This window comes from Xyrauchen texanus, chromosome 41 (assembly GCF_025860055.1).
Source record: "Xyrauchen texanus isolate HMW12.3.18 chromosome 41, RBS_HiC_50CHRs, whole genome shotgun sequence".
Taxonomy (NCBI): Eukaryota; Metazoa; Chordata; class Actinopteri; order Cypriniformes; family Catostomidae; genus Xyrauchen; species Xyrauchen texanus.
In genome coordinates this window covers 13876041-13895986 of record NC_068316.1, presented here as the reverse complement: position 1 = coordinate 13895986, position 19946 = coordinate 13876041, and positions in this window count along the sequence as shown.

Genomic DNA, 19946 nt, shown 5'->3' with positions numbered 1-19946 from the left:
CCCTCGACGTCATTATATTCGACTATCGTGGGTGCTGAGGCACGGCGGTATTCAGTGATGCCGCCGGTCGAAGAGACGCTTGCGGGCTATCTCTCGCCGGGCTCGGCATCGTCACTTAAGAAGCCCTCTCTCCCCTCAAAGCCTTGTAGGACAACCTCCACTTTAGTGGGAAGGGCTTATCAAGCAGCAGGTCAGGCTGGTGCTGCTCTGCACACTATGCTCCTCCTCCCAGGGATTGGGGACAGTCTCGCCGCCCTCGCCAGCCCCTGAAGCAAGACCTCAGGACTACAAATTCTAGTAAGAGAAAACCCTGACGGTCTTGCGCCTAGATTAGGGGGTAGCTCCCCTCGGGACAGGGCGCGTGCTTCACTTCACCCCTCCCGGTACCCCCTCGAAGCCCTTCCATCCCCGCCACCTCTTGGTGTTTCGGGTTGCAGAGGCTTCCGTCAAAATTGGGTGTTTTCGCTGTTCCTGCATTTTATTCAGGACTCGAAACACTCGACAACCCCTCAACAGGAAGTGTTAAAATATAATACCCATCTCAGAGATCCTGGCAGCGTGGAATATATTCTTTTCTGTGGGTCTTATAAGGGCGTCAGGATTTAATTCACTCACCGCTTTTCCGTGTTTCAATGGCGTGTTCTCACTACCGTGAACCGGATTTCTTTTTATGTAAAAAAAAAAAAACTCAATCTGGTTAAAGGGGCCATGGTATGTGTTCCCCTTCCAGAGAGAGAGTTAGGTTATTACACTAAATACTTCCCATTTCCCATGGAGGGTGAGGGGTGGCGTCTGGCTTAGATCTTAAAGCTTGAACTACCCGTGGGTGTTCAAGTCCAAGATGATGCCTGTCAAGACGGTCGTGTCTCAAGCCCTACAACTCGTTTGGCTGGTCACCATCGATCTTATGACGCACTTCTATACTTCATTTAGAAGTTCTGCCACAACATGGAAAGTTCCTGAGGTTCACTTCCGGGGGCGAAGTCTTCCAGGGTCAGGTTCTTTCACTCAGCCTAGCCCTTTTACCCGCACATTCACAATGCATGATGTAGCGCTGGCTCCTTGCGACTCGGGGCATCTGCATTCTGAATTATGTAGACGACTGGCTGATCCTTGCGCAGTTCCAGGAACTGGCAGTTCAGCACAGTGATACCGTCTTAGCTCATCTAGTTTCTATGGGGTAGAGGCTCAACGCCATGAAAAACGTCCTCTCTCCCGCTCAGAACACTGTCCATTGGGTAGGATGTTCGATCACTATGCGGGCACAACTGTCTCCCGCTAGAATTGAGTCCATTCAGTATACCCTGAGCAAAGTCAGGCTAGGTCAAGGTTCTACTAGGTCTCAAGGCGACTGCGTCCTCTGTGATCCCTCTGGACCTTCTGCATAAGACCGTTTTTGTTGTGGTTCAAAGCCAGGGGGTTTTCCTCCAAGGGCCAAACCCCCTAGGCTAATAAGGGTTACGCGCCTCGGGCTTCGTTCTCTTTCTATGTGGTTCAGACCCTGGTTTTCTACCTTGGGTTCCACTCTAGGTGTGTCTTGTTGTCGCAGGCTGCTAACGACAGACGCCTCCCTGACGGCCTGGGTAGCGGCCTTAAGTGGTCGTCCAGCTTAAGGGGATAGGAGGGTCATCAGCTCGGTTGTCACAGTCACTGTCTCGAGTTGATGGCTGTATTTCTGGCCCTGAAATACTTCCTCCTGAGGCTGCCATGTCTTTGTGCGGGTGGGCAATACAGCGGTAGCCTCTCACATAAATCATCAGGGAAATCCACGTTCTTGTCAGCTGTATTTCTGACGCGTCGGATTCTCCTTAGGGCCCAGGGTAAGCACCTGTCACACAGGGCAGTTATATCCCTGGATGCCCGTATGTGGGAGCAGATTTACTGTCTAGATAGAAAATACCAACAGGGGAGTGAAAACTCCACCCTAAGGTACTAGTTGGCCAGAGTTCGCCAGCAAGGGTTTTTTGCTTCTTACTGATAGCACCGCACTGGACGAACAGGGCTTAGTTCTCGGAGCTAATCTCTTCCCTCGACGGCTCGCCTTGGCGATTCTGAACAGGAAGGATCCTCTATCTCAGGCACAGGGCAATATTTCATCCATGCCCCGAATTGTGGAATCTTTCATGTTCGGTCCCTAAGGGTACCAACTGAAGGACACGGGGCTTTCTCCTGAGGTTATCGAGACCATTTTAAATGCCGGGCTTTTTCCACTTGGAACAAGTTTGGGTGAGATCTTAGGGCAGAAGAGGACCTCTTTGCCTCTATGAATAGCGCAATGTCTCCTCTACTTCTCCCTGAGTCACCCAGCCCCCCCCTGGGTCTGGAAGTTGAGTCACATACATGACCCACAGCGCATCTGTATGCATTTCTTTCCCCGGTTTCTCTGCTCCCAGGAGTCTTGGCCAATGTTCACCAGCAAGGGTCTTGCCTCCTACTTATGGCGCTGCGCTGGCCGAACAGGATATGGTTATCGGAGTTAATATCTCTCCTCTACATTTTGCCTTGGTCGATTCCGAACAGGGAGGACCTTCTTTCTCAGGCTCAGGGGACATATTCATCCCCGGCCCCAATTGTGAAACCTTTCATGCTTGGCCCCTGTAGGGTACCAACTGAGGTTCGCAGGGCTTTCTCCTGAGGTTATTGAGACCATTTCAAGTGCTAGGGCTCTCTCCACTTGGAACTGATGGCAGAAGAGGACACAGGGCAGAAGAGGACCTCTTCGCCTCTGTTGATAGTGCAATGTCTCCTCTACTTCTCCCTGAGTCAATAACCTCCCTCACGGGGGCTGATCATGGTGGCGCATACATGGCACTTATTAGTCCTTCTAATAAGTTCATATTACAGAACCAGCTAACTGCCAGTTTGCTTCAGTTTTGGAGTCTCTGTAGAAAGAACTGTCAGCGGGCACTTGCCTCACCACTGCCAGGTTCTATGTGGCCTCCACTTCGGTTTGCCATGCCTCGGTGGGCGGGTGGGCATCCTTGCTAGGACCTCTTCATAGGGTAAGACCCCCCTTTTTAAAACCTCTAGAGTCAGCGTTTGGTAGACTTCTGACCCTCAAGATGGTTTTTCATATGGCAATTACGTCTCTAAGTAGACTTGGGTACCTACAGGCTCTGTCTCTTTTGCTGGCCTGTTTTGAGTTGCCCCAGGTAGGACCAAAAGCATTCTTTGCACCCTCACCCTGACTACCTGCCCAAGGTGCCTTTCGCGACCCTTGGCCAGTCATTCTCTAAGCCTTCTGCTCCCTGCCGTTTGTAATGCCGGAGCAGCTGAAGACTACTCAGACTTTTTCCAGTCTGTGCCCTTCAGAATTATGTCCACCGCATTTGCTAGTGGCGTAAAGTCAGGGCAGCAGTTCTTCACTTTGAAGCCATGACCGGGTTGTCACTTTGGGTGAGGGACCTTACTGCCCAGGCCTACGAGGCGTGCGGTCAAGCTTCGCCAGTAGGTTTTAGGGCGCACTCTACCAGAGGGCTCTCCTCCTCTAAAGCCTTGGCTAGAGGTCTCCCTCTGCAGCAAGTTTGTGGTGCGGCAGGTTGGTCCTCTCCGTGCACATTCATTAAACTTTTATAGTTTGGATGTTCTTGCCACTCTGGGCTCTTACGCCCTTGAGTTGACACCGAACAAGTTTGTGGTGCGGCAGGTTGGTCCTCTCCGCACACATTAATCAAATTTTACGGTTTAGATGTTTATGCTACTCCGGGCTCTTACGCCCTTGAGTCGACATCTCAAGCTCATGTCTGAGACCTCTCATGTTCTTGTGAGCACACCACAACCGTAGGGGTCTGGACAGCCCCAGTGCGGCGGCGTGGGTATTGCGTTCCCCGTAGCGCTTAGCAAAAGCGCAGCATCAAAGTGAAGCTTTTTGTAAAGGGAACGTCTCGGGTTACATGTGTAACCCTTGTTCCCTGAAAAAAGCGGAACGAGATGCTGCGCTTCTTTGCTGCACTGGGACGTCCCAGGACTGCTCTTCAAAAAGAATTATCTGACGACACCTGGTGACGTATCCATTTATAGCCTGGCCGCAGGTGAATCTAATGATTACATCAGCCGAGGCTATAAATTCCGGTCAATGTTCATTGACGTGTTACACACATTATTCAGCTCGGTTCACAGCTAGAGTTGTTCCCCGTAGCGCTTAGCAAAAGCGCAGCATCTCGTTCCGCTTTTTTCAGGGAACAAGGGTTACACATGTAACCCGAGACGTTATATGCCACTGCCAAATGCACTGTATATATATATATGTACATTTTTATTGTGTAACGCACTCACATAATGTCTGTTATAACAAATGTAGTCAATTCAAACAATACTGATTGTATCTTATTGCCATGTATATCTTCTTGTTATACATTTGCTCAAAACCCTGACTATTACGAATTAAACATAACGACATCTAAACACAAAACGTCTAGGTTACGGATGTAACCTCCATTCCCTGATGGAGGGAATGAGACATTGTGTCAAAGAAGCGACACTAGGGGTCTCTTTTGAGCACCGAATATGCCTCTGATCTATGATCTGAAAAGGCCAAAGGGAATTAGGCAGACAGTATTTGCATACCCCGTCCCCGAACATATGGGTATAAAAGCAGGCAAATACGTCGAGTTCATTCAGAAATTTTCTGAGGAGCCGGAAATGGTCCGGCCACTACAGTGGCTCGGCTCAGCAACGTGGCCGGGAGGTCACAACGTCTCTTTCCCTCCATCAGGGAACGGAGGTTACATCTGGGGTCCAATTCAAATCACGGCATGCGCTGAGCCGTGTACGTGTACTGCTGACACAAGAGCGGGCAGGTTTCTTACGTGCAAAGGCGACCAGTTGTGTCAGACTGCAAGCACCCTTCCCCAATGCCGCATAAAAAGTTGTCAGAATCCTTTTGGTTACCGTAAGAAGGGGAACAAGGCGACGTTTGCCAACCTGGGGCCGAGCCTAGCCGTGCCTCTTTTCTCTCTATATTTCCCGCATATAGCCAACGGCTGGGGCCCTTACATGCATCGTGGGAAGGGGGTCTTACCCAGTTGGGAAAGAACCCTGCGGAGACCACACCTGCCCAGGAATGGGGAGGTAAAGAGGCGAGATAAATCACATGGGCCACTCAGGTCACATATGGAAAAAATAGCGTGGTGGTAGATCCAGCCTCAAGGAGTGGGGGTTCACTCGCAAGGGGACGGTACTGAGGAAAATACACAAAGGAGGAGTCCACGCAGGAGTCCCGACCTGTGGAGCACCTATTCCAGTACAGGTAGATTGAGTACCCATAGTGGATTGGGTCAGCGAATTGAGGACCCATAGGGCTAGGGAGGAGTCGTCCAGGGATCTGAATATATGGAATCTCCTGGGAGAGAAAGTGCACAGTTTTTCCTCGACCGAGGGAAAGGGCGCTAGGTGCAAGCGATCCACCCGGTCAGTTCATCAGCGTGTTACCGAATTCTACCGCCTCGGACCTGAGAAAACACGGGACACGCGTCCACCATTGCATTGAGTCGTGGCTGGCTCCAAAGGAGGAGACAATGGGCGAGTTGCGACATGTGGCGGGAGTGTACGCCACCTTGGCAATTTATGTACGCTACCACGGTGGTGCTGTCTGACCTGACTAGGACATGTTTGTCTCGAACTAATGAGAAACCTCCACAGGGCAAAGAATACAGTCAGCAACTCTAGGCAGTTGATGTGCCAGCGCAGCGGGGCCCCTCTCCAACGGCCGGGGGGTCCATGAGACGTGGGGCATCGAATTCCTGCGGGGTGCTCGACGCGTGGGCAGAGAGCTGGGCCCGGGTTGAGGCGGAGCAGAGCCCCCAGGAACCAGTCATCCAACCGCGATGACTGTGTGGAGGACGGAGGATTCCAGTCCAGCCCCACGCTGGCGGCGGCCCGGCAAGCATATCGAATATCTGCACATCGGCATCAGCTTGGGCATGCAGGCCCGAAGGCGATAGCCTGGGGGAGTCCTCAGCGTCAGATGCCGCGCTCTCCGATGCAGCGGCGAGCTCATCCACCTCAAGCTCTAGAGGATAAGCAGGCTGGCCGTGAGGCGAGCTGCTGTTGCCTTGAACATGGACGGGAGTCAACGAGCGTGCCGGGGGGCGGGTGGTCCAACCGGCAAAGCGTCAGAGGAAAACAGGAACAGGAGTGTGACTCGCAGCTGACCGCAACACGACAATTGGCTCCGAAGAAAATTTCTGAATGAACTCGACGTATTTGCCCGCTTTTATACCCGTATGTCTGGGGGCAGTGTATGCAAATACTGTCTGCATAATTCCCATTGGCCTTTTTTCATAGATCAGAGGCATATTCGGCACACAAGAGAGACCCCTAGTGTCGCTTCTTAGACACAACGTCGACGTGAGTGACAGACGGGGAACCCGTCTTTAGCCTGTCCCATTATTAGATACTTTAATACTGATAACAAAGTAACACTCTTAACAACTTAACAAAAGTACAACAATTACGATTACATCATTTTGTGGAGAAACCACCACATTTTTGGTATACAAAGGCACACAGAGTGCACTGCAAGTCACAGCAATAGTATTAATATTATTAATATTTGGTGAAGAAAAACACTGAAGATCTATACATTTTATTTAAAAAAGTGATACAAAGGCAAAGGTGCCGAAATATATATTATATTAGAGATACAGTATAAAAGTAATCACGTAAGATTAAATGCAAAGACAAAAAATGCAGCAATATGGAATACATTATGAAGACGATCCACATAAGATCAGAGATTTTTTTAAGGGGATACAAAGAAGTGATGCAGAAATATAATTTACATGTTAAGAGAACCCATACGAGAAAAACATTTTCAGTTTTTCTCTTATCACGATTCAAGCGCACGCGTATTACACCTGCACCCACTTTCTATTTTTATCGCGATTAAACTGTGTGCCTTATTCAGCGCGCACCCATTTTTCACCTCTGTGTTACATGGATTATAGCATCGATCTCAAAGCAATGCTTATCAAGAACAACCAACAACAGCAAACAATTGTGTGAGGTATTCACATCAATTTCAAAAGCTCACCACTCAGGAACAACCAACAACAACAAACAATTTGTGGTAAGTCATGGCATCTGCTCATGTTATTTCTTCCTGCATTGCATGTCACATGTTTACAATAGCCTCATCCGTCAGCAGTGAGGGATTCACATGTGATAAATGTAAGGAATTAGTCAGGCTGATGGAGAAGTTTAATGAGTTAGAGACAAGCATCTGAACGCTAGTGGAGGTCAGTGAGAAAGAGAAGCCGGTAGATACTATTCTAATGCGAGTAGTACAGAGAGCAACACACACACACTTTGGTTCCGTTTTGGTTCCAGCATTTGGGTGACGTCTCGGCGGCATACTCACTCAGCAAAGAGACACCCTCTCCCGTTCCTGTTAGGGTTTCCAATCGATTCTCCCCACTCAGTGATGCACCCACTGAGAATCATGTTGAAAGAGCCCTTGTTATTGGTGATTCTATTGTAAGGAATGTGGTAATAGAGACTCCAGCCACTATTGTTAATTGCATTTCGGATGACAGAGCATCTGACATCAAATCAAATTTACAAGTGCTGGCTAATGCTAAACGTAGATTTTCTAAAATTGTTATTCATGTCGGCACTAATGATGTGCAAATACCTGCTTGTCATGGTGACAAGGTTTATAGTAGATTAGTGTCACTGAATGGCTGGATGTCTGAGTGGTGTCTGAAGAATAAAATAGGATTTATAGACAATTGGAAGAGTTTTTGGGATAGACCTGACCAACTAAAGAGAGACAGACTTTATCCCTCCAGGTAAGGTGCCGCTCTCCTCTCTAGTAATTTGACTCATAGTCTTAATAATGATTGTATTTGACTAACTGGAGCCCAGGTCAGGAAGCAGACAAAATGGTTAATCTGAACGTCTTCTAGCTGCCTTGAGACATCACACAGGTCACATAAACTAAAACACATAGAGACAGTATCACCAAGATATCTCATAGAGACTGTTTGTTCCCAGAACTACCATCCACAAAACCCTCACTAAATCATTTAAGCTAATTTTTTTATCAGATCTTTTAGTCAACAGTCACATAGATAATGAAATGACACATTGGGATTAGCATTTATTGATATTCTCAACTCTCTTGGAGTTAGACAAAATGTAACAGGACCAACTCATCGCCATAATCATGAGCTAGATTTAATTCTGTCATATGGAGATGATGTTGATAATATAGAAATTCTACAGCAGAGCGATGACAACTCTAAATTACCTCATCTCTTGTATGCTGCGTTCAGCTAATGTTACTCAATCTACACCATGCTATCGTTCAGGTAGAACAATTCTTTCGACCACTAAAGATAGCTTCACTACTAATCTTCCAGATCTAACTCATACACTCAATATACCCCAATGCCCAGAAGAACTTGATGAAATAACAAAAAATATAAATGCAGACTTCTCTAGCACTCTTGATAGTGTCGCCCCACTTCGATTAAAGAAAATTAAAGAAATAACCCCTGCACCATGGTACAATGATTACACTCATGTGCTCAAGAGACCAGCTTGGAAAATGGAGTGCATGTGGAAGAATACTAAATTAGAAGAATTTCTTGGTGCATGGAAGGATAGTGTCTGTAGCTACAGACAGGCACTAAAAGCTGCCAGGTCAGCATATTTTAGTAAACTCATAGAAAATAACCAAAAACAATCCTAAGTGTTTATTCAGTACTGTGGCTAAATTGGTTAAGAACAAAGCCTCAACAGAAGCAGATATTACGTTGCAGCACAAGAGTAATGACTTCATGAAATTCTTTACAGATAAAATTGAAATAATCAGAGATAAAATTTGAATTATGCAATCATCTGTCACAGCCCCTCAGAAAACAGTGTCTAATAATTTTCCTCACGTGCAACTTCAATCCTTCGCTGTCAAAGGACATGAAGAGCTAGCAAAACTTATCGAAACATCAAAAGCCACAACATGTTTGCTAGATCCAATACCAACTAAGCTCTTAAAAGAGGCATCTCCTGTAATTTCAGAACCTCTTCTTAATATTATTAACTCCTCGCTATCCTTAGGACATGTCCCAAGAAACTTTAAAATGGCAGTTATCAAACCGCTTATTAAGAAGCCACAACTTGATCCTGGAGAACTGGCTAATTATAGACCAATTTCAAATTTCCCGTTTATGTCGAAAATACTAGAAAAGGTAGTATCCTCCCAAATATGTTCATTTCTACAGAGAAATAGTATATCCGAAGATTTTCAGTCAGGATTTAGGCCTCATCACAGTACAGAGACTGCACTTATCAGAGTTACAAATGACTTGCTCTTATCATCTGATCCTGGCTGCATTTTACCTCTAGTGCTTTTAGATCTTAGTACTGCATTCGACACAATAGATCACAACATTCTCTTGTATAGGCTAGAGAATTATGTTGCATTTGTGAAGTTGCATTAGCATGGTTTAGGTCCTATTTAGCAGACCGCTACCACTTTGTCTATGTAAATGAGGAATTGTCAAACCAAACAAAATTAAAGTATGGAGTGCTACAGGGATCAGTTTTAGGGCCTCTGCTTTTCTCCTTGAATATGCTTCCCCTAGGAGATGTTATCAGGAATCGTGGAATAAGTTTACACTGCTATGCCAATGATACACAACTTTATATTTCTGATACTTGATGAGTTTTCACAATTCTCCAAATTAGCTTAGTGTATCAATGAAATAAAAGATTGGATGGACAGAAATTTCCTTCTACTCAATTCTGACAAAAAAGAGGTAATAATTATTGGACCAAAAATCTATAAAACATAATACAATTTGACTCTCGATGGATGTACTGTTACATCATCTTCAACAGCGAAGAAGGTGTTATATTTGATACCAATCTGTCCTTTGAAAATCAAATTACCAATGTTTGTAGAACAGCATTCTTCCACCTAAGAAATGTTGCTAAATTACTGCACATGCTCTCTGTTGCTGATGCTGAAAAACGCATGACCTCAAGACTAGATTATTGTAATGCATTACTGGGAGGATGTCCAGCAAGATCAATAAAAAACTTCAATTGGTTCAAAATGCAGCAGCCAGAGTGCTAACGAGAACCAAGAAATATGATCATATTAGCCCCATTTTATCATCTTAACATTGGCTACCTGTTAAATGTAATATTAATTTTAAAATTGTGTTAACTACATACAAAGCTTTGAATGTTCTAGCTCCACAGTACTTAAGTGACCTTCTACCATGCTATATTCCAACACATTTATTATGATAGCAAAATTCTGGCCTGATAATAGTTCCTAGAATATCAAAATCCACAAAAGGAGGTAGATCCTTTTCATATTTGGCTCCTAAACTATGGAATAGTCTCCCTAACACTGTTCGAGATGCAGATACACTCCCTCAGTTTAAGTCTAGACTAAAGACTCTTCTATTTAGACAGGCATACACCTAATTTATCCTTCAATCCACAATTAGGCTGCTTTAGTTTAGTCTGCTGGAACCAGAAACCAGAAACATTGATCGTGATCTATATCTCTGCAATAAATTGAATTGCATCTATGCTTATATTATTTAATTTTGTTTACCTGTCTCAACCTCGGGACTCCTATCCTGAGGTCACCAGAACCGGCTGGATCCAGCTCCATTCCTGCATCGTGTTGAACTCCACTGCTACGTATCGCTGTGTGATGATGACTAAATGCAGCTGGTGTCAGCCAAAGATCACTTCAGTCTATTATGCTGTAATTCAGAGGTTGATGCCAACTCCAACCATAAGACATGGGATGCTTCATATGCCATTGTCTGAACCTTGCATTTAGGATGGACCACACAGAACCTCACCAAAATTACCGGCCAGTTTGAACTGTGATACACCACACTAATCTCTGCCTGAATCACCTCGGTCTATTGATGGACTACACTCTTATAATGGAATACATAGACTATCAATTGCCAACAAAAGCCTTCATCAGCGAATTAACAAGGACAATTGCATCTATGTGAACTTCTGCAGTTAATCCAGGATGGCCTTCAAAGACATTGGTCATTAATCTTACAGTTCATACATCTGTTTAAACACTGGCCCTTAACACTTACTTAGTTAAATAATTTTAAACCATGACTTGCACTATACATGTGTAATACTGACATTACATTCATGATGTTAGCCAGAGGGGAACTGGCCCCCACAGTGAGTCTGGTTTTTCCCAAGGTTATATTTCTCCAATTAAGCAACATCTTATGGAGTTTTGTGTTCCTTGCTACAGTCGCCTTCGCATTGCTCAATGGGGTTATTAATTCAATTATTATTAACAATCGTATTTTATCTAATTACACAATGATGACTCATCGACATTATAGAAATTACTGTTTTATATTCTGTTAATGTCTGATCTTCTGTAAAGCTGCTTTGAAACAATGCGTGTTGAGAAAGGCACTATACAAATAAAACTGACTTGACTTTTTAAGGCATTTGATGCAAATGAATAAACATCCTAATTGCTGGTTCAGGATTTCTTCCTTGAGTTACTTCAGCATTTAATGTCAGTGTCAAAACAGCTTTCTGTGCTTTAGCACCTCCTGTTGATCCAAACCTCAAAGATTATTGGTCAGGGCTTTTCATTGCTGGCCAAAGAAAAAAAAACAGACACAGTCAAAGTAAAACAAAAAAGTAAAAAAATTGCTTTGTCGGTTAAGAATGTTCGCTCCATGTGTGAATGGCTTCATAGGAATCTATTGTTGCTATTCAATTTTAATCACAGTGAGAAATTGCGCCGAAAATTTGCTTTTGGTGTGCAAATGCCTTAAAGTCATCAATCCCTAACATTCTGCCTTGCGTATCCTTTTGTGTTCCATGGAAGACAGAAATTTACACCTGTTTGGAACATCATAAGGGTGAGTAAATTAATACACAATTATAATTTTTTTGGGTAAACTCTCTCTTTTAGCCAGCTGTTTTACAGACTGTTAAATCAGGTTTATTCAAATAGTTCATTTTCGTACAACAGAGTGCCAATGACAGCTAATGGCATGCAAATATAATTAAGATACGAGGCACAAGCATCACACTTACACTTAAATATGCCCTGGGTGGTGACATGCTATACTAAAACTATTTTAAACAGCATTTTGCTAACTCGTTTAGCGAATAAGTATAATGCATGCAGTTTTATGACCTCAGTAAAAAAAAAAAAATTTAAAAATAGATTAAATATGTTTAATGTGGACCAGATACAGTACGACAGACATACACTTTTCTTTATATATTCATATATATGTTAACCTAAAGAAAAAAAAGGCTTTGGATATGTTACACATCAACTATCCATATACTGTTCATGTACTCTAATTGTGATATGTCTACAATAACCAATCAAAGAAAAAAAAGGAAACATCTTTTGCTCTGCCTTTAAGATTCAGTTATGAATGCACTGTTTAATATGCAAGAAAACATTCCAAGAATTTCCTTCCCTGTTGATTCTTGAAGGAATATTGTGCCAAATACAACTACTAATGGACTCTAAAACCACTAACACTCAAAAAATCTCCCTTTTAATTGAATATTATGACAATATAATATGCTTTCAAGCTCAAAGTTAAATTCAGCCAAGCCATATTCTGATAAAGAATGCATAATTGAAACATCATAGTTTTTACCATACAAATTAATGAAGTAGTGAGGCTCAGCATGCACACCAGCAAATTCCCAGTGTCTTCTTACTCCATTAGAGATAAAAGTAGCAGGAAATAATGTCTTTAATTAATATTCAAGCTGAGATAAACACATCCATGAAGCTTGTATCACCATATCCTTAATGTTCATTTCACTTCATAGTCTGAAGCAAAATGGGATATAATTATAAACACACATGATCCACTCTCCTTTCACAATGCATCACACTCAATGTGTCACAATGCCATACAATGACTGTTCAACCAGGGCCGGCTCCTGCCAGCTATGCTAGGGTGGGCTGTTATAGGTGGGCATTGGGGGGTTGTTACCCAGACTACTAATTTAATGTCATTAATTGGTGTGGCATGGTGTAATTGTCAAGATCATTAGGTCCAACATAATTATTGAAGTGGGCCAGACAACTGTACACTTTCAGATTAATTAAAAATACAGCCTTAAAGCAAATTACAAAGACAAATCAGAGTACCCACGAATGCAAGGATGGAGTGGCGAGAAAAAATATCAAGGAGGAAAATGAGGATGGAGTGAATGGAAATATATTAAATTGAGATCAAGATTAAGAACCTAAAATTTCACACAGATGGGAACTGCTTAAAGAAGTAATTATATAATATCAAATGATGACGATTCTTTCTTTTTACTTTTCTGTTTGAAAAAAAATGTAATAAGCAAAGATACTGTCCTACAAAAGCAAAACGCAAAATATTGTTATGAATGAAACAGGGCTCTTTGATCTGTCCGGTGACAGATGAGTTTGTCTCGTTTGCTGAAATTCTGAATAACCATTGTGTGATCTGTAGTAAGTACAAAATCCACATCAAAATAATTCAAGCCATTTTTCTCAGTTTCAATGTTAGTTAATGAGTATGGCCTTTGTAGGGTAGAAAAGGGTATTGATATTTTTACCAGTGAAACTATATGTGTAAAGTCATTTAGGGAATACAGGAATTTGGATGGATGGAAAGTAATGCCATGTTATTTTCATGGAAAACAGAGTAGTTTAAAGCGCAATGACAAACAATAAACAACAAACTATTACAGCACTGTAAACATTTGTATATTAAAGATATGTAAGACATGAGGAGAGAGACAGCATCTATCATCGACACTGAATTAACAACAGGGGAAACAGAAGCACACGTCCAGCTATGAATCATGATCAAGTACGGGTTACTATCAGCTAATATTAGCCGAGGAATCAATGGGACCAGGTGCTGTGTCAAACTCTGTTTCCCCATCAGGATCTGTTTCCCTCCAGCAGATCTGTATGGGGAAACAGTATCTGATGGTAACATTCTCCACTGTCAGAATGCATTCCCCCATGCACAAACCTTTCCCTACCCTACCTACCCTAACCTAACATACACTACCCTACCTACACTAACCCTAACCCAATACCCTATCAGGGCTAGGGGAAACAGATTCCGAAGGGGAACACAATTCGATACAACACCTGGACTGAAATATTTGCGCAGACCACTACATGCAGGCTTGAGGGTGGGAGCGGGAAAAAAGGTGAAAGTGGAAGGCAGGAGGTAGGGGACATAATATTAAATATTTTTTTTGTGGGAGTTGGACAGAATCTCACAGGAGCGGGTCTGAAAATCCCAAAATTTATAATTCAGGTCCAGTATTTTACGAGCACCCGCAGTGTGATTTTGGGGAGCTGATGTGGAGGGAGAGGGAGTCAGGGAGATATTTGACAAGATATTATCAAATATACATTAACTGAAGCCACATGGTCACTGCACACTGAGACAGCACCAGGCTTCTTTATGGGCATTAAAAACCTATGCATTGAACAAAAATATCTCTTATAACCATTCTCGCTCGCATGATGTCTCAGACTCTCTGGTTTGCAGCAGCCACATCTTGAGTGTGTTGTTGCTTTTGGCCAATGACAAAAATAGAAAAACAGTACACATTTCCTGTGCTGTTTTGTGATTGGTTGGGCAGTCTACAGCCCACCCTTAATGTTTGCAACACATAGCCCACCCTGCATATCGCTTTTAACCAATAGGTGGACAAGACTCATGTTTGGGCGGGCCCTATGCCTACATCCGGCTCAGTGTTAAACCCTTCTTCACATAAATGATTCCAAATTATTTACATCAGTAAAACACTTAATGCAATAACATATTATGTTTCATGAATAAATAATGTGAATGGAATTTTATTATAATAAAATATAAGATTAATTATCATCTCCTTGAACATACATTAATATTAGGGCTGCCATACATTTATCCAGATACTCTGGTGAACAAATCTTTTTCACAATTAATCTGTAGTCTGCTCTTTATCAATGTGTTTAAGGTTTACCATTTCTTATGCTCATATCAATCTGGAATTAATAAAGAAAATAAGTAATGTTCAATCTGTGATATGGGGTAAATTTATTTAAAAAAGCAAGAATAGCTGTCCGTGTACAGTTGTCCAGTATACTGACATACTGAATCCATGTAGAATCCTCTTTGTGTGGGTTTCCCCTGTCTTTATATGCCAATAGAGGGCAGCAAATAAGAAAGAAAGAAAGAAAGAAAGAAAAGAAAGAAAGAAAGAAAGAAAGAAAGAAAGAAAGAAAGAAAGAAAGAAATGTGTACTTCATCTTTGGGTTTTGACATAAACAGTCCATTTTAACAGTAAGATAATACATCACCCAACAGGCAAATCCTTTACATTGTACAGCAATAGAAATGTCAGATTAGGATATTTTTGTTGCAAATTCAGATTCCACTCCCCACTTCTCTCATGCCAGTATCTAATATTTATCTAAGGCTGAGCTATTAAACAAAGACACTTTTTTTTTACCTAACACAACACAAACATACACACCAAAAATTAACAACAGACCCGCTCAGTGAACTCAAAATTCAGAGGGATTTACATTATCAAACATGATAATGTTTGCTTCGGTCAGACCCCAAAATGGACGTCTCTTCTCCTACACCCCAAACAAACAGCGACGGAGGCCATTTGTCAAAATGAAGTGAAACGTCCAAATCGAGATAATGACACGAGACAGACTAGCAGTGAGGAAGCAGCATGAGAACATTATGAATTCAATCTCCACGTTTTAGTGTGCTCTTCATGAAAAATTATAAAACAATCCGGAAATTACTTGTTGTGAGTATTTTGACTGAAAAACACTTGTGTATGTTGATGCTGATGATTCACATTCACTGTGTATGTACTATGACATTGAGTGCATTTACATGCACATCAATATGCTGATAACTACCAAAAATCAGCTTATTCAAACAATCTAACAACGAAAGAAGCCTTCATTTACATGATATGTGAAAACATCCAATTATTCAAGCCAGTAAGAATGCTGGTATGCAACATGAAATCGAGGTAGTGGGCAAAAAATCTATCTGTGTTCATTAGTTTTTGCTTAAACCAATTCAATCGCAAATTATTTTTTCTTTAATTTAATTAATTAAAAGTGCAATATGTAAACTTTTTTGCCAATGTGTGAACGGCTTGTAATGCAACGTAAATAATTTGCCTTTCCCGGACATCCTAGGTTGCCTATTAAAGCCTGTAGGCTGATTTTCATACGAAGGGAGTGGGTCATTAATCCAAAGGACGTGACATTTATGCACGCTCCCTCATTATGCCTTGCCTCAGTAATCGTTTCTCTTCCGCTATTCAACAGCGACAACAATCTGCAACACTAGGTAACGCTATCTTAGAGATGGAATCCAGCAAACGTCCGGCTCCCAGCACAACACAGACTCCTACACATACTCCAAGTAAGGAAAAAATCACATGAGAGTCTGCCGGACCAAATTCCAGGCAAGTGTCACTGACAGAGAACGCTTGCAGGTCCGCGACCCTCTTGATGGAGGCGTGCGCAATCAGCAGGGTAGTCTTTAGAGAGAGGGCCCTGAGTCCAACTGATTCTAGCGGCTCGAAGGGGGTCTCTGAAGGCCCGTGAGGACCACTGAGAGATCCCAGGAGGGAAACAGGCTTGGCCAGGATGGATTTAACCTCCGGGAGCCTCTTAGGAGCCTGATGATTAAGTCGTGCTTTCCCAAAGACTTGTCGTCTACTGCGTCGTGGTGGGCCGCGATAGCAGCAACATACACCTTCAAGGTGGAAGGGGACAGCCTCCCCTCCAACCTCTCCTGTAGGAATAAGAGCACTGACCTAACTGCGCACCTCTGTGGGTCTTCAGCCCGGGAAGAACACCAATTCGCGAACAAGCGCCACTTCAGCGCGTAAAGTTGCCTGGTAGAGGGGGCTCTGGCTTGGCTGATCGTGTCTACGACGGCAGGTGGTAGACCAGCTAGATCTTCCGCGTCCCATCCAGGGGCCAGACGTGGAGGTTCCAGAGGTCTGGGTGCGAGTGCCATAGCGTGCCCCATCCCTGAGAAAGAAGGTCTTTCCTCAGGGGAATTCGCCAGGGAGGGGCTGTTGTGAGGAGTAAGAGGTCCGAGAACCAGGCCCGGGTGGGCCAGTAGGGAGCCACTAGGGTGACTTGTTCCTCATCCTCCCTGACCTTGCACAGCACCTGTGCAAGAAGTCTCACTGGGGGAAATGCATACTTGCGCAGCCCCGAGGGCCAGATGTGTGCCAGTGTGTCTACCTCAAGGGGAGCCTCTGTTCGGGCATACCAGAGCGGACAGTGGGAGGTCTCTCGTGAGGCAAACAGGTCTACCTGGACCTTGCCGAATCGTTCCCGAATCATTCCCAAATCACCGGGCCAGCGTTGTTGTGATAGCGCGTCCGCCACCACATTGAGGTCGCCGGGAATGTGAGTGGCGTGCAGCGACTTGGGTCGCTGCTGGCTCCAAAGGAGGAGACAGTTGATGTTCCAACAGTTACTTGATGCAAGAAGGGCTCAAGAAACAGCTGACAAACAAGTAGCAGGTATAGAAGCAACACATGCTAAACCATTCAAAGAATTTTCAGCAAATGCAATACACAAGAAAGCCCTGATTAAAAGCAAAAACAGTCATTCCAAGACAAAAAAAACCTTTGACAACACAACATGCATCAATTGTGGGGGACATTTTCCACATGATGGAGAAAAACAACCTTTAACATCACAACATGCAACAATTGTGGGGGACATTTTCCACATGATGGAGGGCAAAGATATTGTCCAGCAAAAACCTGCAAAGCATGTGGCAAGCTCAATCATTTCCATAAATGTTGCAGGTTACAATGTTATATAGCAAACACTTCATATCCAGCAAATCACAAATATCAACAGACAAAACATAAAGTGAAGACAGTACATGCAGAAGATGTAGCACACAAGTCACAAACTGATACGCTGACAAGCTCAGAAGACTATGTATACGTAATACATATGCTCCACCATTCACTGCAACCACAGTCCCAAGTGAAAATTGCAGGAGTACCAGTGGAAGTAATCATTGATTCCGGCAAAAGTGTAAACATTGTGGATGATGCTGCCTACAACAAACTAGAATGCAACATTGTGTTAAAGCCACCTGATGCAAAAAACTTTGCATGTGTATCATCCACATCACTTCCACTGAAAGGAAAATTCCAAGCTGAAGTTAGGTCCAGCAAAGAGAAGACAGTGGCCACATTCTATGTGATTGTTGGTAACGCCGGTTCTCTGCTGAGCTACAATACTCCAAGGGAACTCTGAAATTCTTCAAATAATCAATGCAATGTCCAGTCAACCACCTCAAGTCCCCACTGTCGATCAATTACTGGAGGAATACAAAGATCTTTTTGGGGCACTGGCAAATTGAAGGACTTTCAAGTAAAATTACATATCAATGACTCTGTAAAGCCAGCAGTGCAACCACACAGAAGAATTCCATTCCACATCAGAAAATAGATAATACAACTTATATTGTAAGGAATTAGCTTTAATAAGGGAATTATGATTAATTAACTTATTGGAGTAATAGAGTTTTGTGTTCCTTGCCACAGTCGCCTTCGGCTTGCTCACTGGGGTTATAAATACAATTATTATTTAATTAATTATGTGTATACACAATTAACAATCGTATTTTATCAAACTACACAATGAAGACTGTGGCAGCGGAGGCCTGGTCGAGCGCCCGTCCAGAGCCCGTCGTGTCCAGAGTTTTCTTGGACTCTACATGGCACGGAGGCTGCAAAGCACGAGGGCAAGAGTGCTGAGGAGCTGCAGAGGAAGTGAAGAGCAAGAGAGCCGAAGAAGAGAGAAGACCACAACCGACTTCTTCCTTGGTAGGAAACTTTTTAACTGAAATTGGCCGCACCCCAATCAGTGTCCTGAGTCAATCAGAAGTGGCTTTTCAGAGACACACGATCAACTGGTCTGTCCTTTTCACAGTTGATTTACAATCCTTCCAAAACTTCCAGCGCATAATAATGCATGTTTAATCATGAACATTTATATCTTAGATACAACTGAATATATAAAAAATGTATTAAAATTAACATTCCTGAAGTGTACAAAGAATTTCAACGTTAGTAAACATGAGGTGTTTTATCCTGAATAGTTACCATTCTTAGTAAAAATGACACGAATACTACAAGATTAAAGATTATAATCATTGATTTGACAGTTATAAAAGTAATCACAGGTCAAACTAATTTTCTTATCTAGAGTTATCTAGCAAAGCAAGGTATTGTGTACATTTTGGGTCCAAATGCATTTTGTACATTTTAGAGGGTTAAATCACAAATGCTGGTACTTTGTGTGAAATGTTCATGGATTCCTTTTTAGATACAATGTGTAAATTAATGATCATGATGTCTCGTGATCTGATGAGTCCAGTTTAAGTGTAGCAAATTGGTTTATATCAAAGAACAAAACAGAGTGTGTATTAAGCCTTTCCCAGGGTTTCCAGGGAGTGTGTTCTCTGTATTTTATTGCCCGTAACGTCTGGGCATATGGCATCTTCGGTGGTGGTTCTCCCCCTTGGGTTGATGCATATGAGACTGCTTGAGAACTGGCTACTGACTCGAGTCCCGAAGTGGGCATGGCGCCACAGCACCCAGCTTGTGACCATCATGCCACAGCGCCATCAGACTTTCAGCCCTTGGTCAGACCTGGCATTTCTACGGGCAATTGTTCCCCTAGAGCAGGTCTCAAGGTGCGTTGTGGGCATGACAGATGCCTTGAACTTGTGCTGAGGTGCGATGTGCAACAGGCAAGCAGTGTTGGGGCTCTGGACAGGGCCGTGACTCCAATGGCCCATCAACTGCTTAGAGTTGCTGGCAGCATTGCTGGCCCTGAGAAGGCTTTGGCCGTTGATTCAGGGCAAGCATGTGTTGGTCCAAAC